The 26,896-nt window shown below is 30.9% G+C and overlaps 1 long non-coding RNA gene across 3 annotated transcripts; it reads right to left on the bottom strand.

Annotated features, from left to right (window-relative positions):
• Positions 1–1,895: 1,895 nt before the first annotated feature.
• On the bottom strand, positions 1,896–6,473 carry LOC102592186 (uncharacterized). Of its 3 annotated transcripts, none has more exons than XR_001472768.1 (5): positions 6,214–6,473; positions 5,953–6,015; positions 5,713–5,835; positions 4,769–4,903; positions 1,896–2,257 (listed from the first exon to the last, which is right to left on the bottom strand). It is a non-coding gene; the product is annotated as an uncharacterized lncRNA (long non-coding RNA). The 3 variants fall into 3 exon arrangements; XR_001472769.1 differs by having other exon boundaries at positions 5,713–5,830; positions 6,214–6,472; XR_366870.2 differs by lacking the exon at positions 5,713–5,835 and having other exon boundaries at positions 6,214–6,458.
• Positions 6,474–26,896: the final 20,423 nt, after the last annotated feature.

Here is a 26,896-nt window from a genome sequence, read left to right as displayed (position 1 = left end):
TTACCAAAGCCAGACCCCCATAAACCCCCCCCCCCCCCCTCAAATCTCATTTCACAACACACCTTCGAATTTTGACGTTCTAAACTAACCCCTTCACGCCAAATTCAATATCGGGAGTTCTATTCACCCGAATTCGTTTATGAAAGGTCCTATGTATTCCTTAATGTCTTAGCTATTAGAAAACGCGATTTAATCTCAGACATATCACTCCATTCATTCCCGGATTTTCCTAGACCCAGTCTCACTCAGATTTCTTCTTGGACTGGCCTAGCCTACATTTTTTAAGTCTCTACCCAAAAAGTTTTCTGGCCTAATTCTTTCACTATTGGCCTACCCATATAATGACCGAAAAGGGCCGTTACACTAATAGGAGAGTTGCAATCTCTTGGTTTTTGTTTTTTTTAGTTAACCATCCATTTGGTTGCCCTATATTTCTTGGATATATGTTTCCCTGAAAGACAACTAGAGACAACTAGTCACTGGAGCATTTGTAATGATGAACAAACAATTAAACTGAAGCTTGGAATTACCGTATATTCTAATTAGGCAATTTAATCTTTTCATAGTATTAAGTTTTAATTTCAATATTTCACGTTACACCTAAACTTTATCCTTCAACAAAAGGTTCCTTATAACCACTAACAAAAAAATAAAATATGTATCATAAAGTTACAATTAATATTTAGAAAGTTCATTATTTCCTTATATTGTCTAATATTTAGAGTTTTGAATTAAATTACTTGAATCTTTATATGTATTCATAAGCTTTTGAACAACATAATCAATGTATTATATTGCAACACATGGTTAATATTTTATTAACTTGAAAGAAGCTATTCCAAGTTATATAATAAGACTACATAGGTATCAACCCGTGTTAACACGAGCCCAATATTTACAATTTGTAGTGATTGATTTTATGGTACTCAAGAACAACATACTGATATAAAATATATCACAACTAATAGGTTGAAATATTTTAAGTATTTTGGGACCGTTAATAACTTCAACGGGCACCTCAACATATCACTAAGAAATAAATAACAATGATATAAGTATATATGAAAGACATTGCCTTCTCTGATGCAGAATTTCTGGATTAGATATGATAATTTTCACGACTCAATGATAGTAATGTTAGTGTTATTACATCATTAAAAATTTGTAGTGTGTAGCACACGCTAGTGTTCCTTTTCTTCTTCTTCTTCTTCGCTTTCAACCAACTTGAATGTTATTATTTAATCTCCGCCTATGATAATTCCACAAAAATAGCACTATAGTTAATCAATTAAGAAGGCAAAAAAATCTCATTTTGCCAAATATAACAAAATTTTATTCATAGATCAAGAGTTACAGCAGTAGCTGCACATTTCAGAATATAGCATTTCTATATGTTACTAGATAGGCATAGCCCGTGCTAAGCACGGGCCCAACACATAAAACTATTATATACTCTATTTGTGTCTAGTGAAATTATCTTTAACTGAAAAAGTGATAATATCCCTTTTATGTTAAAAGTCATTAAATCATTAAGGTATAACTATTACTCATTCTCAACAACAATTTTATCATTTCTCTTATGTCGACGATGAGGTAAATTGTTAATAATGTGACCTCCATGATATCAAAAGATAATTAGTGTCTAATAAATGATAAACTTATCAAAGCTATAATCAATATAATAATTATTGTATTTAATTAAAGATAGTTCTATCAACAATCTTATCATCTCCTCATCTTCCTCTTCCTATTATTAATTATTATTATTATTACAAAGAAAGTGCATCAACAGACGCAACAAATATATATAATTATACTTTAACTAATTTCACAAAATATCGGCCACCTCTCACCTGTACAAAATAACTTTGTCCATCAAAGTAAAGACAAATAAAATGATAAACAAAAATCTGGTTCTTAAAAGCGCAAGGAATCCATAAATTTCACCATTGATTGATCTAATTTATCTAAAGCCTGATCATTACATCAAAAATACAAATCTTGAAGGCAAGAACTATACAAAAGATAAGGACAACTCTTCATTCATTATGAGGAATAGTTGTTCTTCTAGATATTTTCTAAAATATAATTGGGGATTGATTTCGCAATAGTTTTGCTGCTCTTTCCAATTTTCTAGCTTTGTTGGCTACATTGCAGACCAAATGACCACCTCTATCAATCAGTCGTCTTGACTAAATCGAATATATCTTTTCATAACAACTTGTATGAGCTTGCAACTTTACGTTTTCTGCATTACCTGAAATTATAACAGAAAAATAATCACATATATATGGATACTCATTATCAATTTTAAGAGAACACAAATGTATATTATAAATGTTTTCAGCCATGTACATTGACAACAACTGCTTGTTGAGTATGACATTGTCCAGTTTTAGATTGAATGAGTTAAAAAACATGTCCCAAAGTTGTGAGCCACCAAAAAGTGATACAGGTGACTATTTCTTTTGATATCTTCTCTACACATGCAACACATATTGCACAAGTTGAAGTTTCTTTTGATAAATAATCATGTGTTAAATAAGATTGACAATCTACTAATCATGTGAAACAGGCTTCCTAGTAATGAACCTTTGTGTCCCTCTTACATTGAATTGTTTTGGGACAAGATCTCACAGAAAAATTACCTTTACTGCTAGAAATCTACCATACTCATCTCTCATATAGCTTATTTCATAAGGACAACACAGGGCCCTGATATTTATAATAGTAGTTCATGGATATTAAGATTTAGTTCTAGGCTACAACTTTCAACAAAAGACCTACTATTTATGTAAAATATGATAGTATAATTGCCTTTGAAATTTATTTACAATATTTTAGTTATCAAAGGCCATCATCATTGTTAATTAGAATGAGTTTGACCCAAATTATCTGAAATGCATCAATAAAAAGCTCTTATTTAGCATGACATTAGATCAAAGAGTTGTTACAAGAACCAAAGTGTGTCTATAGAGAACAAAAGCTATTAAAGTCGTGACCAAATAAAAATTCATACACTTACCTTATTCTCAATTAGTAGTCGCCGACAAAAAAGGGGAACGAAAAAAACTCACTCTACATTTTCGTTTTCCTTCAGCTCATATAAATTAGACAAAGCAATGTCAGCTGTATTGAGAGGAAGAGAACCCAATATACCATTTATTTTAATGCTTGTATGTATTTGATTTTAGGAAAATCAAGTAGAAGAAAAGATATGAAGTGCAAGTTAGAAGGAATAATGTCGTTAAATTCCTTTTTAGGTGTGCATTATCTCACAAATTCGCTTAATATAGATATAAGAGGGAGTAATATTTAGTTTATTATTTAGCTAGAAGAGATTAAGAAAAACGGCAGACATATGTTAATATAAACAGTTACTTTTTATTTTTCCTCTTATTTTTTTTTAAAAAAAATTAGCAAACCATTTATAATTGTTCACAACCAAAACAAATCACTGCCATTAAATAATAGAATGGACATTTGACATGAATCTACCATTCCATTGAATTGGACATTTTCTAATGGGAGGGGATCTCTTCCCATATTGTTCTACATAAAACATAATATAAATAAGAATATTTGTATTAGCAATATGGGAATTAAACAATTGTACCTCCACAATTGTGTCAACACATCACTGTATTACTTAATAAAGCAGAAACAAAAAACAAATACAATTCCAAGATTCATTAAAAAAACTCGATTCCAAATTCACTAAACAAATACAGTTTACATATTACCCCAGCAGGTATGATCAGTGCAATTAATATAGTACCAACACTTACTATGGAAAAATGAGAATTGCGATAGCATTGAAGAGTGATAAATGAAAGTGTGGAAAAGGAAAAATGTCTTTTTAATGTGTTTAACTTCTTGATTCTAGAAAAGTGTTTTCAATGTGTGGATGAAAGAGAGCCATGTAGAAAGATATTGTTTAGTTTTAAATGATCTTTTTGTTCACTCAACCGATTAGCATATGAAACTGATGAAAATTACACTATAAATGATGGAGTTACTTTTAAATTTTTCTCCTAGGATTAGTTAAGAGGGATGAAGATGTTTCTAGAGTGAACCTAAAACATTGGCTAGAGCATAAATGCACGTATATCAAAGAACCCAGCAACCCTCAAAAACAACTAATGAAGTATAACACAGTGCATGCAACAAGACTACAACACAGGTACTACATAAAGCAGCAAAATTGAATTAAAAATCAAGCTAATCGAATGGAAAATCGACAAAAGGAGAGCTAAAACAAAAAAGAACTTAGAGCATTAATAAACCAAAGAGAAGAGGAGAAGTTGTTAGGTCTAGTTAGAAACTAAAAAAATGATGTCATCTCAAGATTAAACTGAGAAAACGTTAGTCCATCAGAGTTTCAACTTTCAATAAATCAGAAAGTACAAACACTTTAGGGATACAATTTAGGCATTTTAAAGTGAAATTCTAGTCTCATTTTAATCTAACTGCCTATATAATTATTTTCATGTCCACAACAGTTGTCGAACAAAAAACATTGAACAGAAGCGTAGAAGCATAATACATGTTCATCATGAGGAAGAGAAAGGGACAATAATGAACACAACTAAATAAGTGAGCAAACTTACATAAGATATGCCACAATATATCAAATCAGTCGCTCCCATGTAAACTATAAACTACAATTCTACATTACTTCAGTAACCCGTCAAGGACTGAGTGACAGCTCAAACAATTAATGAAGTGAAGCCAACATACTTCCAGAAATAAGCATCATAGCAAATACCTGAAATGTTGTTGTCAAAGAAAAATGACTTAGGAAGCGGACTTGTGTGTCTTCCCATAAGCTTCTAGCCATCTTGATCAAGTGATTGCATCGGAACCATCCAAAAAGCTAACACAGACCAAATAGTAGTTGCAACTGTCAAAACAAAGAGGAAAAGAACTGATTAGGAAGCAGAAAAAACTAAAGCTCTTCATAAGAGAAACTATATGTAACAACACAACCCCTCGTTTTAAGTATTAGCACCTCATTCCTTGATTTGAGACTTCCAGTAGGTTCATACAATGTTTTGTATTATGTTGGGAAGTTTGGTTTTGGTTAATATGATGTTTTTTTAGATATTTCTTTGCCCCCCTAAGTTTTACCTCGCCCCACCCTACTCTACCATCCTATTCTGCCACCTCACATCCCTAGGTGTTGATGGGTGGAGATTGGGTTGAGAATTCTGTAGTTAGTTGGTCCTTAATCTAGCTGGAAGGTCATTGGGATATCAATATAATTTTACTTTTCAAAAAAAAGGAAGCCAAATTGAAATAGTATGAGCTAGCATTTGTTTTTGGAATTAGATGAATTACCTCCTCTATCTCAGATTTAATTTGTTCCAGAAGTGAGTCTGCAATTTTGTACCTTAGAAGGTCCATTTCACCAAAAAATAGTGACCTATCTCAGGTCATATTGTATCAATTTGAAGGATATACATCCTCAAATTGATTGCAATGACTCTCATTCTATGCACACAAATAAAGTACTTGTGGTTGCTCCAATTTAAAGCACAACAGTTTTGGCATTAAAATACAACATTTGATACTTGATAGAACTTGATCTTTCACATCTCACAAAGTTTAGCAACACCAGATTCACTCGAACTCACAGGTCATGCAAGATATAAGAGTGATGGGAACAAGGATACAAAATCGAGAGATGAAAGGAATTGAATGTTTACTGACCCCATGAATAAAGCAAGTATGAACATAAAGACTGATATTGCTCCAAGTTGAAAAGCAGCAACATAAGTCGAATTTGTGCAGTCAAGACCAACAACAAAGAGTTGGCAACCAAAAAATACTTGTCTTAGTACCAAGAGAGGAAGAAAGCATTTTCAGCAATAGGCTTTTATTAAGTGTAACAAAACTATGGAAATTAATAAAACAAATTCAAATATACAAATTTAGTACATCAAAACTTACCCAGTTAATTCTAGAATGAAGAATAACAATACGAGCCGCTTACTCAGAGGAAGCATCGACCTCCTATACATAAAGAAACATAAAATGCATATTTGTAAGCGATGCTCACTTTTGAAAGAACTTGTACATATAAAGGGAATCATACTAAAATTAGCTGCGAAACGAAAAGATCTGAAGGGAACTTGTACATATAAAGGGAAAAAAAGAGAAACATAAAGAATAAGATAAAGACGAAGAACATTGAAGGAAGAATATACATACCTAAAAATGGCGATAGCCTGCTGAAAAGATGAAAATAGCAGAGACTTGTGTCTACTTTTTCCGGTTTGAGTAAAAAGAAGAAGAACGGATTTGAGAAGATCCTACCAATTTTCATTTGCTTAATTCCTAATCTCTTAATAATATGCAAAAATGAGGAAAGAGGAAGAACGTTCTGGAAGAATATGGAAGAGGCACATGTGGTTTGCTTAAAAAAATCAGTTCTGTATAATGACCATAGTACCCTTGAATAATGAGTATATATATTTATAACTCTGCCGTTGATTGTCCTCCTCTTCATGTTTCTATATAATATATAGATAGAAATGTTATCTCTTCCATCAATTTTCATCTCACATTAAATATTTCTAACTAAGCATGTATAATTAGCAATACAGAAGAGTTACTTAAATTATGCAAGCTCTTCTACTTATAATGCTAATATGTCAAAATAATAAAAGAACATGATCATGTTAGTTGTACAACTCATATCCTACATGGACATGGACATTCGACTTCTCAATAAAAGAAGTCTTATAAATTTCTAAGATTTGTCGAAAATTCTATTATGTGTATAACTTACCTTTTTAATTTATAAACTTTTTCCTTATTTTATCGGTTCATCCACTAATACAAATATGAACTAATTACCAATTTCCATCAAGTAAATTTGTCCAAAAGCTCGTTATCTCTACAAGTCCAATTATTTCTTGTTTGCAGTAAACTCGTCTAATTTAGAACAAATTGCCTTGTGCTGGCTCTAATAACTCGATTTTGTTAACTATAATCTATCTCATCATCTGGGACCCGCCCTGAGATGGAGTTTCGTTTAGAATCTGCCTTTTGACAGGTTGTTAGATTGGAAAACTTGGTGTCATTTGGTTATGACCAAGATTTCAATCATCTTTTACATTTTCTTCATCTCAAATAGGAGTTTAAATCCTTTCAAATTAGGGAGAAGTAAGTCCCTTTTTATATCTCCCTCAGATCATTGTACTTTTGAGTTAAGATGAATAAAATGCAGAATGTTTGTTAAATTTTTTTTATCTCAAAGCAGGAATACTTGTATGTTAGTAAGAAACACAACTACTCCAAAGATAAAATCCAACCAAAATTGAGTTTTTGTTTATATCAGTTTCTTAAGGTCCTGTTTGGCTATAGATTTCCTAAATAATATTTAGGAAAAAAATTAGCAAATAGTGTTTGTCCATACAATTTACCATTATTTGGCAAATATTTTTGGCAAATATCCCATATTCCCAAATACTAGTTTTTTCTAGTATTTGGGCCAAATCTCATTATTTGGGATCTTTTGAAAATTGAAATTTTACCCCAAACTTTTATCTTTTACAAAAACACCCTCTTTAGTAGTTGTTTGTGTCATATTACATAATTTTTCATGTGAACACCAAAGTAGTGATGAATTATTCAGTGAAATATTAAATGATGATATGGTTTTTGATGAAAATGATGAACAATCGGCTCAGGGTAACAAAGTCATGTGCTTTGTCTACTTTACGATGTATGGAATGATGCTTGTTGCACTCACTCCAAACTATCACATTGCACTAGTGTCATGGACACTATTTGTTATTGTTGCAACGAAGATTCAATTGACTTGTAATACAAACTTATTATTAGTTCTGATAGTTTTTAAAACTTATGGGTATAAATTATATTTTTCTAAAAAAGTGAAATATATTTCCCAAATACTATGGCCAAACACATAGTGAATTTTCACTCAAATAATATTTGCCAAGAATATTTAGAAATCTATGGCCAAACGCTAGCTTAGTCTTAAGCTCAGTATCTTAATTTGTTTTGGATTTGAAAATACTGAAAAAAAAAGTGTTGCTGTAGAAATGAGGGATGCTAATTTTTTCCTTTGGTTAGACCTTTTTCTCGATCTAAGGATCCATTCTGTCTTGGTTCTGCTTTGAAGCACTTGGGAATCCTGAAAACTCATACCAAAATTGAGAAACAACCAGGACAAAGCACATCCAGAGAAACTCAAGAGAAGATAAGGAATAGAATACAGTGAAAACCATTTATTCATACATGGAAAAAATGAAGAATAAAAAACAAATGGGCTGATAACAGGAAGAAGTAGAAGGAACCTCCAAAGGAATGACTCTGAAGTGTAAACGACACAGAGATCGGAGAGAAGAGGAAAGAGCTATAACTGGAAAATATGAAAAATGCTCATAAAAATTAGCAATTATAACGATATTTATATACTCAGACATGTATGTTGCTCGTGTATTTCATGCTAATTAAGTGCAAGAACTTTGAAAAATAGTGTGTGATAAGTTGCACAAAAATTGAAGAGAAATATACAAGCTCAAACCAATAACTTAAATTATGCAATTCTTATAATATATCAAGTATTCAATTTGATAAAAATTTCTTTTGTTTAATATGTCATAACTCATAATTTAAATGTCAAGTGTGAGATCCATGACACCGTTTCTTGACAGCAAAAGTATCCATTCATCAACAACGGAGTGTTGAGAAGAAGGTATCGATGAGATATTGACTAGGAATGTCTTAATGGCTCACAATGTTGCAACAAAATTGTATTAATGACGTCTATTATTAATGGATTGCTATGGCAAAAGTCAGCTGAAAATACAAGCTTGGGAATTGAAGCCCAAATATGTTTCCACGGTCTAGACAAAACACTCATTCTTGCTACAGATCATTGTCACTTCGAATTCTTAATAGTTGGAAAGCAAAAAAAAAAAAAAACGTCAGAATATAAGACGCCTCAATCTCATGTGTAAGACAAAAATAAAATAAATCGGAGGTCTAACTTAGTTGAATGATCAGAGGTGGACTTCAGACTTGGTATTTATTGAAATTTTAGTAGTTTTCACATACTTTTGTCACAATAAGTATCCAGTTATAGAATGTATATTATTCTAAACAAGTAAGAGATGTTACACAAATTAAAGCATCCAAAATCTGAAACAACTACTTGTCACACAAAACGGTAATTACAGATTAAAAAAAAAACTTTTTGGTGAATCTTTAGATCCAATATCATCTACGTAATACGAAACAAATAATTAATTTTGTAGAGCAATCTTCGAATTCAACTATTTGCAAAGGTAAAGGAAAAGAAACAAAATACCTATGATTTCAAGAATGCTTCAGATAGAACGGCGACGATGTGTGTTTGTCTCAGAAGCAGCTCTCTATTGATTTATTTTTCCAAGTTATCAAAATTATAATGGTTTGTTAGGGGAGTTTCAGGACTTATTATCTTTAAATTTAAATTTATAAGTCTTATTTTTGTTAGTTTTTATACATTATATAAAAAATATAATAAATCATGATTTTTACAATTTAAAATATTTAAAAACATAATAAATTTAAGGGTTACTTTCACAAATAGCCACTATAGCAAACTTAATTATGGTCCATAGCTATAATTTGCATATTTACCGGCTGTAGGTATAGTTTAAACTATCTCGTTTGTATAATTTGTGGATTTGTATAATTCGCGGATATATTTGTATAATTTAGTTAGTTTTGTATAAACTTGAAATAACGAATTTATACAGTTATAAACATCAGAAGTGTAAACACTTATACAAATTATATTATACAAATTCCAAATTATACAAAAGTTATACAAATTCCGAATTATACAAACGTGCGAATTATACAAAACTAAAAAGTTGAGTAGTGTAATTATAGCTAAAAGTAGGTCGCGAATTGTAATTAAGGCAAACTATAGCTGTGTTAACTAATTAACTAGTATATGTTTGCTTATACGCGTAATTTTCCGTAAATTTAATTGATTCTTGAAAATTTTGTCATTGTTACATAAAATGGAATAGAGGAAGTAACTTGTATGGTTTGAAAATGACGTAAAAATATTATAAATCACAATAATTAACAACTTGAATATTTAAAAACATGTAAAAAAATTGCTGACTCTTTAAAATTCTATATGTGCCATATAATGGGACAAAAGAACTGATATACATTATTTGAAAATTACGTAGAATATACTATAAATCACAATAATTAACAACTTAAAATACGTATATTAGTCACAATAATTAACAACTTAAAATACTTAGAAGACATATAAAGAGTCCATTGTTTCTCAAAATTCCATTAATGCCATATAAATGGAGAAAAGTAGTAAGTAACATATATTATTTGAAAATGACGTAAAAAAATAAAGCACAATAATTAATAACTTAAAGTAATAGCTAGAAAATACCCATAGTAGACCTCATACAAGCACTCTCCCAATCAACGATTGTATCTGAAATACCCCTTGTTCACTCTAATCATGAAATTCTCTTTTGCCTTTCTCTTTGTGTTGAGTTCTTAAAGAACAATGTTGTATTTGATAACTATAAAGGGTGGTAATATTTAGTAGTAATGATTTTTTGGTTGGGTGAACGCAAAGAGGGTTGCATGACTAGTAATATCAATGTGTTAAGTGGAAAAGAAGAATGAACTGATAATAACAAGTGTATCTGAAATAAAGTGAGAAAGTAATAATTCTAGAATATTAGTTAAAGTCAGGCATGATTTGGTATTGACCTTATATCGATTAATGTGACTTGAATGTAGCAAGTAGGAGAAGAAATTAGGGATAATTTCAAAGATCTAAATCTCTTCAGATTTTGCTTTATAACACTCACCTTTATGTGGTTTACGATATTATATCTACCTCTTTTATTTTCATTTTCTTGTAATCATTCTTTAAATCTATTTAAAATAAATATAAATTAATTTAAATTTGACAATTTTACCCTTCTATGTATTAATTTCTTCATATTAATAAATATTATATCAAAAAATAAAATACAATTCGATAAGAACGATCTTGTTCTAGTTATACATTTCCACGAGCTAAGAAGAAAAATGATCCAAAAAATAGTGATAAATCCCAAACACAATATGTACCGGCATGTCACCCAAGACTAACATGCAGTTGTAAATAATACATGATCCGCTGCACAAGAATCAAGATGATGAGAAAGAGGATCCCTGGCCTATATTTTTTTTTTATGGTTCACATATATTTTCAACTAGTGAATTTGACCACACAGTTAATAAAAAAAAATTAATAAATAAAAAAAAACAATATTTTTATAAATTCATATAGAAGAAATAAATTTTAATTTTATTATTGATTAAAACACAAAATAATATTGTTATTGGTGTTAGATGAACATCAATTAAAAATAAATAAATTAGCATTTCAAATGAAAAAAATGAAATAAAACTTATTAAAACTAAAATCATAAAAAAACAAACACACGACATATTTCTTTAACAAAGTGAAGTACATATGACATTATTATACATATTTGATATAGGTTTTGAGACAATATATTGAAAAGAGCACAAGTTTTTTTCTTCAAAAAATTGATGAATCATTGTATGTACAATAATGTAGCTGTATAAACAATGATACTTACTCATGGCATCTCTAAGAAAAACTTGCATAGTTATGCTTTCTAAACTCATTTAGCATACTTTTATGGTGACAATTGTCACGGACTTAGAGTCTTACTAAAGCTCCGTGCGACACTTGAGAACTTACTCACTAATCTTTCAAGATCTTGTAAGCTCAAGTAAGCCCTTTGAACTTAAGATCGCTAAGAGAATGAAAAGAAAGACTTAGAAAGCTTTGGAAGAAGGCTTTTGTATTGCTTGTGGAATGCTTACAACTTGGTTGGATTGCTTGCTTCAAGCTTGGATGACTTACAAATGAATGCCCCATCTATTTATACTACAACCTAGGGGCTAAAGTGACAATTAAAATTACTTGGCAAGTCCCTACAATATTTACACTTTGGGCCCATTCTAGAATTCTCTACAAATTCTAGGAAATTCTAAAGCTTTCTTGGAAATTGTCTAGGGAGTTCTAGAGTGTTCTACTAACCTCCCCACAACTGCGTCGCATCGTCGCTGCATCGGCAACTGAGTCTTGCCTTCTTGTACGCGTGACTAATAGTCCATTGACTCGACTAACGCCCTCGCGCAACTCCTTCAGTTGCTTCCTTATTTCTTCTAGCTCGGTCTTATGCTCTACTTCCTTCCTAGGAGGCAGGCGCCTTGGCGACTCCTCCAGCATCACGACCTTGTTCTTTTCTAGAACCTTCTTCGTGCATGGTGGCAAGGAGCCTTTAGCACCATTGTCTTCTTTCGAACTTGCAATGGTGGCTATGAATGTTGACTCCTTCCTCTTAGGGTTTCTCTCGAGCTCCATTGCTGTTAGACAGACTTATTCTTCTGTCTTTGGTACCTTAACCAAGGGCACCATACATGATCCTCCTTGCTCCATGACTAGAAGTCGTTGGAGGTAAGGGTCAATCACCGCGTGACACTCTTGGAAGAACTCCTCCCCTAGAATGATATCAATGAGGTCTAAAGAAGCGATAGTGAAATTGGTCACTCGCCTAGCATGATGCTTACTCCATGCACACAACTCCACACACGGGAGTCGGTGGTGCATTGACCGTCCTAAGTTGGGCGTTACTTGAACTGTAACTCAGCCCCAACCTTGTTGCTGCCGTCTTGGTCATGATGTTAGCCTCTGCACCCCTGTCGACCATAGCACAAACGGGTCTTCCATTAATCATGAGGTCGACATACTGCGCGTCATATCCTCTTGGCTTATCTGGCTTCTTCGTGATAGCTCCGCATAGACCTATCAAGCCCAACTGCGTCATCTCTGCATCTTGACCTTGTTCTTATGCATCCTTCTCTTTCCGCTTTCGTAGGATAGCACTAAGGCTCTTCAGTTCAGGGCACCTAACATAGCCATGTGGCCTACTGCATATATAGCCACCATTTCTTTTGGCGGTTTTTGCCTTTCTCTTCGTGTCTCCACGACGTCCATACTTCTTGCCATCGGACCTATAAGTATCATGATTCTTGGAACGTGGCCACTGCTCCTCGACTTTGCCACGATCTCCCCCACCATGGTCATGACTACCTCTCACTTCCTCTCCTCTGGCTCTGTCGGGCTTTTCGTGCCTGAAGTCTGTCAAAGTTTCGGCTTGCGTGATCGCTTTATCGATGGTCCTGACATATCGGCATTCCAACTCCATCCTGGCCCAATTTTGCAGCCCATCCATGAAGTGGAACAACATATCATCATCCGTGAGGTTAGGAATCTGAAGCATAAGGGTAGTGAACTTATTTACATATGCACGTATGCTGCCCGTCTGTTTCAGCTCCTAAACGTGCGTTTCACCTCATAGATGACGTTGTTAAGGAAGAAAGCCTTCTTGAACTCCACTTGGAATTGCTCCCAAGTGTTGATGGTGCAAAATCCTTTCCCTATCTCCAACACTTTACGTCTCCACCATAGCATGGCCATCTCCAAGAGGTACAACACAACGGTGTTGATCTTGTTTTCGTTGTTCTTCACTTGGTTACACTTGAAGTAATTCTCCAAGTGCCATAAGAAATTCTCCACCTCTTGCGCATCACGGACGCCTTTGAATATAGGTGGATTGGGAGCCTCGACCCTGGCCTCCCTATTGCGGTCGGATGACATTGATCCTCCAACTTCCAAGCCCTCCTTGAGTTCTTTCATCTCGGCCTTCATGGTCTCAATTGTGCTGAACACCTTCATGAGCCAACACTCCAAGGAAGTGATAGCCTCCTTCATTTCGAACTCGGCACGCTGGCGTCCCTCCAAATCCTTGCGGATATTGTCGATCTCCTCAAGGGTGAAGTCCTCGAGAGTTTTGAACTTTCCATCGGCCACGTTCAAATTTCGGCCTAATATCTCTACCCCCTGCCTCGTCATTTCAACGCTTGCAATCCACTCCTTTCTAGGTATGACGTCAATGGGCTCCTCGCCATGGTCATCGTCACTTGCTTCGGTGGTCAAAGGTTGGTGAGATGTTAGCGCCTCGCTTGGTGTTGGGTCGTGCAACATTTCCTTATTACTCTTTTGGTGCTTCTTTCCCTTGCAGTTCTTCCTTCCACCATCCAGCCGGACGTTGGTGGTGCTAGCGGCGTTCACATCTCCTTCGTTGGCCATTCTCTTAGTATCAAACATTTGCTCTGATACTACGTTGTCACGGACTTAGAGTCTTACTAAAGTTCCGTGCGACACTTGACAACTTACTCACTAATCTTTCAAGATCTTGTAAGCTCAAGTAAGCCCTTTGAACTTAAGATCGCTAAGAGAATGAAAAGAAAGACTTAGAAAGCTTTGGAAGAAGGCTTTTGTATTGCTTGTGGAATGCTTACAACTTGGTTGGATTCCTTGCTTCAAGCTTGGATGACTTACAAATGAATGTCCCATCTATTTATACTACAACCTAGGGGCTAAAGTACAATTAAAAATTACTTGGCAAGTCCCTACAATATTTACACTTTGGTCCCATTTTAGAATTCTCTACAAATTCTAGGAAATTCTAAAGCTTTCTTGGAAATTGTCTAGGGAGTTCTAGAGTGTTCTACTAACCTCCCCACAACTCTAGATTCTTCTCCCTTATTCCGGTGCCAAATTTGAACTGTGAAGTGGCGAGACATGACACAATAGAGAGAATGATTGATCATCTAATTCAAGAAATTACTTCACCAAGCAAGAGGAGTCCTATAATTGCCATGCAAACATCTAATGTAACAAAATATTGTGAAAATTTATGATTACTATCGGAATAAAATGCTCAACTCCTACTTGTACATGAATCCCTAGTTTTCTCCCACAAATTTTCTCAATTTGTTCTTTGTCTCAGGGATGACTTTGCACTCCACATTTAGTTAGTCCACTTGGGAAACACATTCTATCAAAAAAGAAAACTTCAACATACATAATTTCACAGTACATCATGAGAATTACGATGATCAAGAAGTCAAATAAGAGATTGAACATATCGAACATAATTTAATTAGTGTCATTTGGGTTCCATATGCGAAGAGTGAAAAATGATAAATCAATTCGTCATTCTTCAAATCTTCATCAATAATGACCAACTCTGTAAAAATAATAATATGTCAGACTAACAATCTAATTAAAAACAAAACATAGTAAACAAGCTACTGCATGAAGAAAAAATACACTTCCAATATATATATATATATATATAAAGCTTGATAAAAAAGAAGTGATGTGGCACCTCTCAATGGCCAAGGATCCTATTTATTTATTGTGGTTTTTTTTACATTTTTTCTATTTTTTTTTAATTATTGTATTTTATAAAATCATTTCTTTAATTCATACATCTTCAATTACATAAAACCTCTTAATTAATTTAATAATGTTTATAACTCCTAACCTTTCATATTCATACCCTTCAAATTATTTAATATATAAATTTATAACTCTTCAAAATCACACTTATAAAAACCTATTTGAGACATATGTGATAATTATTTTATTTTTATTTTTCTTATTTTTCATCTTTTGTCTCTTTGGTTGGTTAATTTTTTGTCTTGATATGATTTTGCAGGAGAGAGATCTAAAATGAAGAATATTAGACATTCTTGCATAGTGTGATTTTACGAGGTAAAATGATTTGACATGCATAATATAACAATCACTTTTTTCTATTGTAATTATGTCTTAATTATTTTTTTGGATTCTTGATTATACGAATCAAGATTATTATTTTTTTAGAAAAAATGATTTGACTTTTTCTCTTTGTAGTTTCTAGAGAATATTAATGTTAGACATTCTTGCATAGTTTGATAATGATTTGACATGTTTAATATAATTATCACTTTTTTTATTGCAATTATACATTTAATATTACTTCTTTTGGATTCTTGATGAAACAAATCATGAATTTTTTTTATAGAAAAAATGATTTGATATTTCCCTTTTGCTTCTCTTTGTAGTTTTTGGAGATTTGTTTTTGTTGCTTATTTTGTAGTTTCTAGAGAATCTTATTATTTTTACTTTCTTCCTTTCTTTATAGTTTTTGGAGAATTGAATTATGTTATGCTGATAACAGGTTCCTTCTTTCTTCTTTAACTCATAACTAAACATTTTTTAAAGTTTTTACTTGATTAGTTAACTTTATTTTTTTGTTTGTTTTTTGTTGTTATTGTAAGTTTAACTTCTCGGATTTTCAGGTCTGGATATTTTTGAAAATAAATATAGAAAAAGGAGTTAACATATCCATATATGCTACTCAAGAAAGTATGTAGATACAATTTTATAGTTATGTGGATCAAGTTTTTATTTATTATAATGAATAGAACGTGGAATGTAATGTGAATTAATTTTAAATATATAGTTTAATTCATAGAAAAAAAGATGATAATTAACATGTTGAGTAAAGAAGAAAGAAATGGTAAATATAAAAAACTCTAATTATCTCTTATTTATGAAATTTTATAATGGACAAACAAAAAGACAATTTAAATAAATGAAAAGAGACTAATGGCTAAATTAAAGATGATAATTAACATGTTGAGTAAAGAAGAAAGAAACGGTAAATATTAATCTCAATACATTCATCAAATCTTGAGCATATAAATATACTACTAAGAAGAAGGTTATGAAAATTATGAGGTAAATGATTTTGTGATTGTTGGGTTTTATGAGTATGTAATTGTTATATTATATATGTCTAATATTTAAATAGTGAAGTACTGCAAGATTGTGTTATATGTAATTCTTTTTTCTATAGATAATATTATTCTAAAATGATGTGTCATTTTTTTGGTAAAAAACTGATGATTCTTAAAAGTATATATCTATTTGATATAATAATTATTGACACTAAAACGGTGAGGTGTTGTCTCTTTTTATTTTGACATATTTTATTTTTGTTTTTGTTTTTTCTTCCTACTTTTTATTGAACTTATTGTAAAAATAATTATTTAAATAACTTTAATTTTGATTGTCTTTTCATTACTCCAATTACGTTACAAATAAATTCAAAGTCATATTCTTAATCCTCTTAATCACTAAGTATAACTTTTCATTCTTGGGAATTTATTGTATATTGAATGTAATATTTATTTGAAATGTGAAATATACTTTAATGTTTTTGTATATAGGCCAAGCAAAACTAGAAAAATTGGAAATTTGTACCTATCATTTTTATCAATCTTTTTTTATAGTTAATTCTCTCTTTTGTTCTCTTTTTATATTTAATTTCAAATGTTATTTTTTTCTTACCTTCTTGTGTCTTCTAATTTCAAATTTTTATTTATTTATTAGTGATCTTGATTGACAATTTTTTAGGTTGGTGAACAAATGAAAACTAAAAAATAAATAGTAATGCAGTTAACAAAGAAGAGGAAGAAGTAGGAACTAAAAAATATTGATGTGAAAAACTAAGTAACTCCAATTAAAGAGTATATACCTTGTAGACAACATAAAATAACAATTGTAACAAAATATTGGAATATTTTATCCTTTTCTTCGTTTTATGCTATTTCTTCTTATTTTCCTCTTTTAGTCTTTTAAATCTAATTTTATTTAAAAAGATGAGAAATGTGAATCTTATGAAGCATAAATGTTGAGATATCATACTAAAAATATTTTTAAGAATTTCATTCAAAAAGATGAAAAATGTGAATATTATGAAGCATAAATGTTGAGATATCATACTAAAAATATTTTTAAGAATTTCATTCAAAAAGATGAAAAATGTGAATATTATGAAGCATAAATGTTGAGATATCATACTAATTTTTTTTAAAGAAGCGAACCATGTAAAAAGAAAAAATAGTAATCATATCTCAACTCAAGTTCATAGAAATGTAGAGAAATCATTCTAAAAATTATAATTTAGAAAAGGATCACAAAAAAAAGGAAAAAATTATCACATCTCAAATTAATAATCCACTAATCTTAACATTACAGTCTTTTTTCCCATTAAATTTATTTTAATATTTAACTTTTGCAAGTTTAGATATATTGATTTCTTTTATACGTTTCATATTTAATTTAAATACTTTTCATAATTTTCTTCTATGAAATTTGTGTGATTAGTAAAAATCAATTCCCTTTTATTAAAGTACTTAATGATATGAATAGACAATTTTATTTTTGTTTTTGTTTTAGTCTATATATATTACAAAAATATAGATTATGAAATGGCACAAAATTAATTAAAATATAATTATTCAAAGATTAATACATACTAAAAGCCATTGTAATTAAAATTTGAAAATAAAGAAACGGTTGATGAAAAAAACTGAAAGCATGAATTATGATTCGAATAAAAAAAAATCTAATTATTAATTTCACAATTAAGAAAAATTAAAATCTCATAATTAGTGCTAATTTTTAGTTATTAGTTATGTTGATTAGGGATGCGTATCGGTCGGTTCGGTTCGGTTTTGAAGTTTATCGGTTTGGCTTATTGGTTATCGGTTTGTAGAGATGCTAAACCGTTATCGAACCATTAAGATATTGGCTTATCAGTTATTGGTTTATCGGTTTTTGATCATTATCGGTTTAACCGTTAAGATTAACATTGAAAATCACTTAGAAACAAGGTGACAAACCAAATGAACCATGCACATGAGTTCACAAGTTACATCTTGCTCAAAAGCAAACATTTTTGCATTGTAGAATAACCAAGTGTTTGAGACAACCAGAAATAAAAGTAAAAAACTAAACTCTAAGTCAAGGACTTTATATACAAAATAGTATAAATATAATTATTTAATTTACTATCGGGTTATCAGTTAACCCGTTAAGAAAGTACCTCAAACCATTAAGAACCAATAACCCGATAAGAAAAAAAATAAAAACCGTTACCAAAACCGCTAAACCAATAACCCAATATCGATAAACCAATAACTTTTTTTTTGGTTCCGGTTATCGGTTTCGGTTCGATTTTGAACAGCCCTAATGTTGATATTAGAAAACTTACCGCTAATCAAATTAACGTTCCTTTGGTTAATTTTAGTTACCATCAATTTAGCAGTAATTAAATTAAATTAAATTAAATTAAGCAAAATTCATGTTCCTTTTTAAGTTAATGCTTATTTATTATAAATATATAATCAAATTAACAATTTTTTTACATTCTCTTTTTGGTTAATTTTAGTTACTGTCGATTTAGTAGTAAGTTGATCAAATTAAAATAAGCAAACTTAACGTTCCCTTTTTTAGTAATCGTACATTTATAGTCATTACATCATTACTTTTGGAAGGAATAAATATTATGAATGCTTATAATGAGGGAAGAGAATAATTTTTAAACATATTTTTGAACAAAAAATAAGGAAAAAATTGAAAATTCTGTAAAAATATATAAATAGTGATACTGACTGGCTATTGAGGCATGCTTACAATATAATCCTGGGAGGTTATGAAGATGAAAAATTAAAAGTCATGAAATTAATAAAAATTATTAAGAGTAAAATTTAAATATATATAAGTTATGGAGATGTAACTTTAAAAAAAAATACAAATAAAGAAGATAACAAAAATACCTTTTATATATATATATATATATATATATAAATTTCTTGAATTGAATAAATAAATAAAAATAAGTAAAAACAACAAAGAAAGGAAAAGTAGTGATTTATTAAGGAAATGTTATAAACATCATTAACGATGAGATTTAGGGGAAAATTGTAAAAATAAAAAATATTTTAAAAAATACCTTTTATATTATATTTTGAATTGAAAAAATAATTAAAAAAAAGTAAAAAACAATAAAAAGGAAAAAAAAAGCGATTTAAGGAAATGATATAAATATCATTAGTGGTGAGATTTAGGGAAGAAAATAGTAAAATAAAAAAATTAGGGAATATTATAGGAAAAGAGAATAATAACATTAATGATAAAATAAATTAAATATGGCTATTGATGAAGAACGAATTAAATATCACTATCTTTAATATTTAGATGAATTTTTTGTATTTTAAAATTAGAAAAATGGCCAAAAAAATCACAAAAATAAATAGAATTGAAGCTCATAGAGAGCATCAGGTCACCGTTTTCTCATTCAACTTTATTATTTTATATAGATTTGAAGTTCTGAATTTGAAAAGATGGAGTATAATGGAGATTATTAAAAGTAAGTGTTATGAAGATGGGAATGTGTGAGTTAAAGGAACAAGATAAATGAATATAAGTACTTGATTAATCAAAAATGTTTTTACTTATGAGTGGTTCCTAATGCAATGTATTTGCCTTCTTATATTTAATGTGGTAAACAAATAATGTCATAACTAAAGAATTAAAGTACAACTCTTGAAATTTAAATTATATTATTATGTAATTAAAATATTAATATTTAATTAAATACTTAATCATTTTAATTAAGTGGACGGGCAAAGTGATAGTCTAACTTTGCACTTTAAAGCTTCTTGCTTTTAGTAATATAATAATAATAATATGATATGATGATTAGTTATTTTATTTTATTAGATTATTAAAAAATTATATCAAATCGCCATAATTTTAAGAATACCAATAAAAGAGTGAAAAAATAATTTAAAAATTGTGATATGAAGTCATGACAAAACAATATGTCAGCATGTTATATTAAATTGAATTATCTTGTTAGATTACTTAAACATGCCAAATTATTATAATTAAAGTTACAGATAAAAAAGAGGAAAATAATTTAAAGTGAGCATATTTTTGAAATAAAAAAAAGTAAATTTTATTTAATGAAATTTTCAAAGATGCATAAAAGATCTTATCTGTATAAACAGAAAGGATATATACGATGTTAATGAGCTTGGCACTATATATATTATCACCATAGATACACTTCAAATAAAGTAAAAATATATATGCTAGTTTTTTTAATATAACATGGAGAAGACTTTGATGATTGTGTTGTTCCTAACCACCTTATTGATATTTTCATGTGGTTAGTGTCTCTTTCTCTATCTCCCCCCTCAAACATATACAATATTCGAAGATATGTTCAATCATACAATATTTTTCAATCTCTCATGATGAATTATAACATTTAGTTAATTATTTGGATATATATATGTATATGTTTCTGTTTAATGATAACATTTTTTAAATTTTCAGATATCGTGATAGGACAAAAGTGTAATACTACAGACGATTGTGATTGTACCAAGTGTTATATTGGGCCTATACAAAAGCCTGTAATTTGTCGTGATGGAAAATGTGTATGTGATGATTCGAAGACATACTCTACTGATCAACAAGACAAAGACCCTTGTAGGATTCTTCCTAGTTATTGAATCTATAGAGTTTGTTCAAGTGAATCTAACGCCTAATATTGGCTTATGATAATAATTATTTTGTTTTAAGAACTATTACAATATCAGATTATGTTTCAATAAAAAAAAAAGATTATGTTTCAATCAAATTTTATATTTATAATTTATAAATAAAGACAAATAGTACATATTTAGATGTGGACGAAAATTAATTTTTTTTTATTTAGATTCAAATTTAGAGATAATAAGTTGTTCAAAAACAAAGAATTAAAAGATGAGGCTTTACATTATACTTAAAAGATATAAATTCCTGATTTTAACCTCAATTTCTGTAGCAGCGTTTGTTAAGAAAAAACTGTAACCAAGTGTTTGAGACAACCAGAAATAAAAGTAAAAAACTAAACTCTAAGTCAAGGACTTTATACACAAAATAGTATAAATATAATTATTTAATTTACTATCGGGTTATCGGTTAACCCGTTAAGAAAATACCTCAAACCATTAAGAACCAATAACCCGATAAGAAAAAAAATCAAAACCGTTACTAAAACCGCTAATCCAATAACCCAATACTGATAAGAAAAATCAATTTTTGTAGCAGCGTTTGTTAAGAAAAAACTGTAACAATCCGTTTCGCTTGTTATGAGTAGGTCAATAGTGAAAAAAATCAAGTCAGATTTTTTTTTTAGTAGTGATTTAATTTTTTTAGGTTAAGCAAGTCTCAGACGAAATTTGAGCGAGGTGAGGTCTAGGGCCATTTGGTAATGGATAGGGTGATGGTTTATATTTTCTAGTACCCAATACATTAAGGAATTCATAGGGCCTCTCGCAATCGAATTCGAATGAGTAAAACTCCCAACATTGAATTTGACATGAAGGGTTTAGTTTAAAATATCAAATTTCAAATATGTGTTGTGAAATGGGGGTTTGTGGAAGAATTTACGAGTCTCTATCTCCATGCAAGCCACTATAGTAGGGGTCACACTACTATAGCGGGAGGGCCACAATGAGGACAACGCTTTAGTGAGTTGAGCCGCTATACTGGGGTTGGTTGGGGTTTTATGAAAAATGTATAGTCTACTATGTTGCCCTATTTGTTTGATTTTTCTTGAGAATTATAAATTTTTTTTGTCTTGAATTTCTAAAGCAATACTTATTTTGAATTATTATCTGTTTGCTAAAGTAACACTTATTTGGGATGAAGAGACTATGAAGTATTTAATAATAATTTAATAATAAATACCAATATACAAATTATTTGTATTAGTTGGTTTTCTATAAATATCAAGTGACTGATAAAACGAAATTCCTAAATTATACGTTATTGAATGAAAATCGTTTTAAACTTTATTGACTTGACTACTCTGCTTGTTTAACTCTAGTCAAGTACCAAGACCCCAAGCAAATTGCAGGCATGAAAAATTGCTGCTTATTTTGGGTTATGCTCGAAATTAATTATATATGGTCATTAAATTTTCCGTTATAATATTAAAGTCATAAATTATATTTCATAACAAGCATTTGTAATATTAAGTCACATTTACTAAACGGATTATTTGTAATATTAAGTGACATAATTTTCTTTATAACAAGAAAATCACTAAATAATGTGTTACTTGTTCAAAAAATACATAAATATTTATGAAAGACAAATTTTCAATTTCAAAAAGTGACATGTCATTATCACGTCATCATTTTGTCACTGCGTACATGTCACATAAGAAATTTTTATGTCAAAAATAATAATTATATTATTATAATCTATCTTTTAAGCAAAAATAATTTATAGAGGAAAAAGCACTTCCACTGTAGTGAAAAGTTGTAAATTAATAATAAAAATGAGAATACATATAGGAGAATATAAGAAAGAAAATCATCACTTTCAACAGATACAATATGAGGATATCAATTCCACAATACACAATTATTATGAGGTCTAAATAACGATACTATTAATTAATTAATACTACAATTCTTTTACAAAACAATAAAAAGTAGTTCCTAAAGTATCTTAGTCAAGAACTATAAGGATGAACGCGGAAAATCTTGTTAAACATAAAAAGGAAGTATAATAATCAAAATCCATAATCATGAGTAAGTAAATTCAAGAAATTAATCATGTAACTGGATCATAAAAATGGTGAATTTGAAGGTGAGTTGATAAACCCTAACTATAAAATTGAATTCATCAAAACTGAGGAATATTGGACATCCACTACTAAAAAACTGCCAAAAAAGCGACGGAAAAAGGAGAAGGACTGCGTCGCTTTTTCTGCCAAAAGCGATGCAGTCAATCTCGTCGCTTTTTGGCTTGACGCTTTTCCAAAAGCAACGGACTGCGTCGCCAAAAAGCGCGGACTGCGCCACATATTGTTTTTTTTTTTTAAAATAATATTTTTTTTAATAATGTGACGTTGTCTATCGCTTTTTAAATTTTTTTATTTTTTTTTAATTTATAAAAAGCGACGAAGTTCGTCACTTTTCTTAATTTTTATATTTTTGAAATCTTGAAAAGCGACGGACTAAGAGACTCTGTCCGTCGCTTTTCTTTCAATTTAATTTTAAAAAATTCAGAAAAACGACGGACTAAAGGACCCTGTCCGTCACTTTTCTGATGTTTCTAAAAAATGAAACCCAGAAAATCGACGGACTAAAGGACTCTGTCCGTTGCTTTTCTGGGTTTTAAAAAAAAATAAAACCCAAAAAAGCGACGGACAAAACCACTTTGTCCGTCACTTTTTCTGCTGATAGTTTCTGCTGCCCACCTGCAAAAGCAATTCAATTTAGTTCAATTCACCCAATCAAACACACAACATTATGAGGAAATTACACAAAACATAAAACAACATCCAAAAATATCTAAATCACAATTTAAAGAGTTATAAAGTCTTTCAATTTTCGTTTCAAAATTTCAAAAAGTTCATAAAAGAGACCTAAACTAGGGAGTGCGATCTACAAAATCATCATCCTCGTCACTATCGTCGTCAGTGTCCTCGACAGGAGAAGATGTAGTAGGTCGACGAGTGAGGTTCAACATTTGTTATTTGATTTGCTGAATGGTCACACCTATGCTTTGTTGTTCAGCTACTCTTCTCTGCTCCGACTCTGCCAGTGCTGATGTAAGCTGTGCTATTTGAGCCGACATAACAACAATCTGAACACCGTCAAGTGCCTCGGCTTGACGTGACGATCCAATACCTTGTAAGCCTGACTGGAGTTGTCTTACATCGTTTCAAGAGCCTTGACCATAGACTCTACTCTTATGTGTCCTCCCTACCACTTTTTCTGTCGAAATTTGGGTGGACAATTTAGGTGTCATTTGGACCGAACTATCTAGATTCTCATTAACGTACTGATTAAACTCATTCTGTATATTAAATATAAAAATTGACATCAATATATATACATATCATAAATATATTCACTATTAATATATATTATTCATATTAAATAACTTACAAAAGTTCGTTCGGCACTTTCCTCCACCCACACATCTGGATCCGGCTCATTTTCTTTCTTCTTCACATGAGTCCTCTTGCAAACCTCCGGTTCAAGAGGAGTGCACCCCATTTTTTTTCTTATAAATAAAAATTGAAATTATAACGATATATATGAATCAACTAATTATTTATTTAAAAGTTTGAATTAGAACTTACCATCTCTCTTGTAATTGTTCCAACGGTCTTTGCACCTCCGGTGTACAACGAGCCATCCTTAAGACTGCCTCTAGTCTTTTTGGCTTGTTCGGACATTGCCTTGAACTTATCTGTGTTCCAATACTGACGCAATTCATCAAAAACATGCGATCGCAATAACCTTATTGTACCCAGACGTTGATCAGTATCCCGAACTTTCATTAGCCAGCTAGACTGTTTCGCAGATGCCCTCCTTTCAAATGTGGTCACAATGACCTTATTGTATCTCGGCTCCCAAGTACACAGTCTGAAAAAAAATTGAATAGCGTTAATTAGATCGATAGTAAAAAAAGAAAGTAAAGTGTACTAAAATTATTAAACTTAACTAAAAAATATAAAAAATATATACTTTAAATTCATTTAACATCTCCTAGCGTATACTGTTTGGAATCTCACCCCAAGAGTGATAAGCCTGTGTAAAAAGTCTTCTAACACACTCTTTTAAAGCTCGGGCAGCATCCTTTGCAGGATTCCACCTACAAAACACATAATAAATATGTTAGTTCATGAATAATATAAAATAAATAAAATAAAGTAACAAATAGATAACAAAACAAACTTATGATGATCCATCCGGCTCAATCATACCTCTATCAAGTCTGTCCTTCTGTCCAGGAGCTAGAGCAGGTGTCTCATCATCTGGTGTAGCACTAGATGCATCTGTAGATGAAGGTGATACATCAGGATACACAAATTGTTGAGTCAATAGAGGCGTACCGGCCATAGCATCTGATTGCCCGCTACTAGAATCTCCAATCCTCATGGCAGATAATTGAGGAGATGTACCTGTGGGAGATGGAGTACCATCTGATATCCTACCTGCCGATAAGGGTCGCACTCGATGAATAACCTGTAAAGGTAGGTCCTCGTAGTGCCGTGGAGGCAATGCCTGTGAAATAGAGGAAGCACCGACTGGTTGACGATAATTAGGATAGTATGCCCGAGGATCAGTCGTACCAAACGAAACATCAAATAAATGAGTATCATGACTGATGCGCTCTGGCGCAGAAGAAATAGATCCTGGAATATCCTCAAGATCTATGGGTCTCCTAGACTTCTTCTTTTTAGCCCTATTAGTCTGGCTAACTCCAAGATGCTCGCGAGATCTATCACCGTCACTGCTTGATGACATTTGTATGCAAATTTACATGTATAATATATAAAAATCATAAATTAAATAAAATTAACCAAATAAATTAACTTACATATACTAGCTTTCATTCTACTACTATTCCTCCTCACTTGTTTCAATTCCATCATTCTCCTATTCTTCCTCGTCAGTTGTTTCATTTTCATTATCGTCCCATTCTTCTTCATCAAATGATTCATTTTCCTCATACTCGGATTTTTCTTCCTCAACATTCGTTATCTCATTATCAGATACTTCTTCTAATATGTGTTGAGGATGTTGTAGTGTGGTTTCCAATTTAACATCAGCTTGTTGATGAACAATTGCAACATCATTTTGATACGCCACATCTAAGACATTGTCAATTTCAATTCTTCCCACATGCTTAGTTTTTATAACAACCCACCAATCAGCTTTGTCTCTACGCAATGAATATGGAGCGTAATACATTTGTTTAACATTTTGTACAATAATAAAAGGATCATAACTTCTGTATTTCCTGGTGTGCTTAACTTTAATTATATTATGTTGATGGTCCACCTTTGTGCCTCTGTGTGATGGGTCAAACCACTCACACCGAAATAATACAATCTTCTTCTTAGGCCAACCTGAATACCTCACTTCAATAATCTCATAAGTGACACTATAATATTCAATAATTTGGCCAGTACCATTAACATCACCTTGTATGTAAACATTGCTATTATTTGTTTTCTTGTTCCTAGAAACTTCTTCA

The sequence above is a fragment of the Solanum tuberosum genome, unplaced genomic scaffold, assembly GCF_000226075.1.
Source record: "Solanum tuberosum cultivar DM 1-3 516 R44 unplaced genomic scaffold, SolTub_3.0 scf00027, whole genome shotgun sequence".
Taxonomy (NCBI): Eukaryota; Viridiplantae; Streptophyta; class Magnoliopsida; order Solanales; family Solanaceae; genus Solanum; species Solanum tuberosum.
This window is presented reverse-complemented; position numbering and strand designations above follow the sequence as displayed.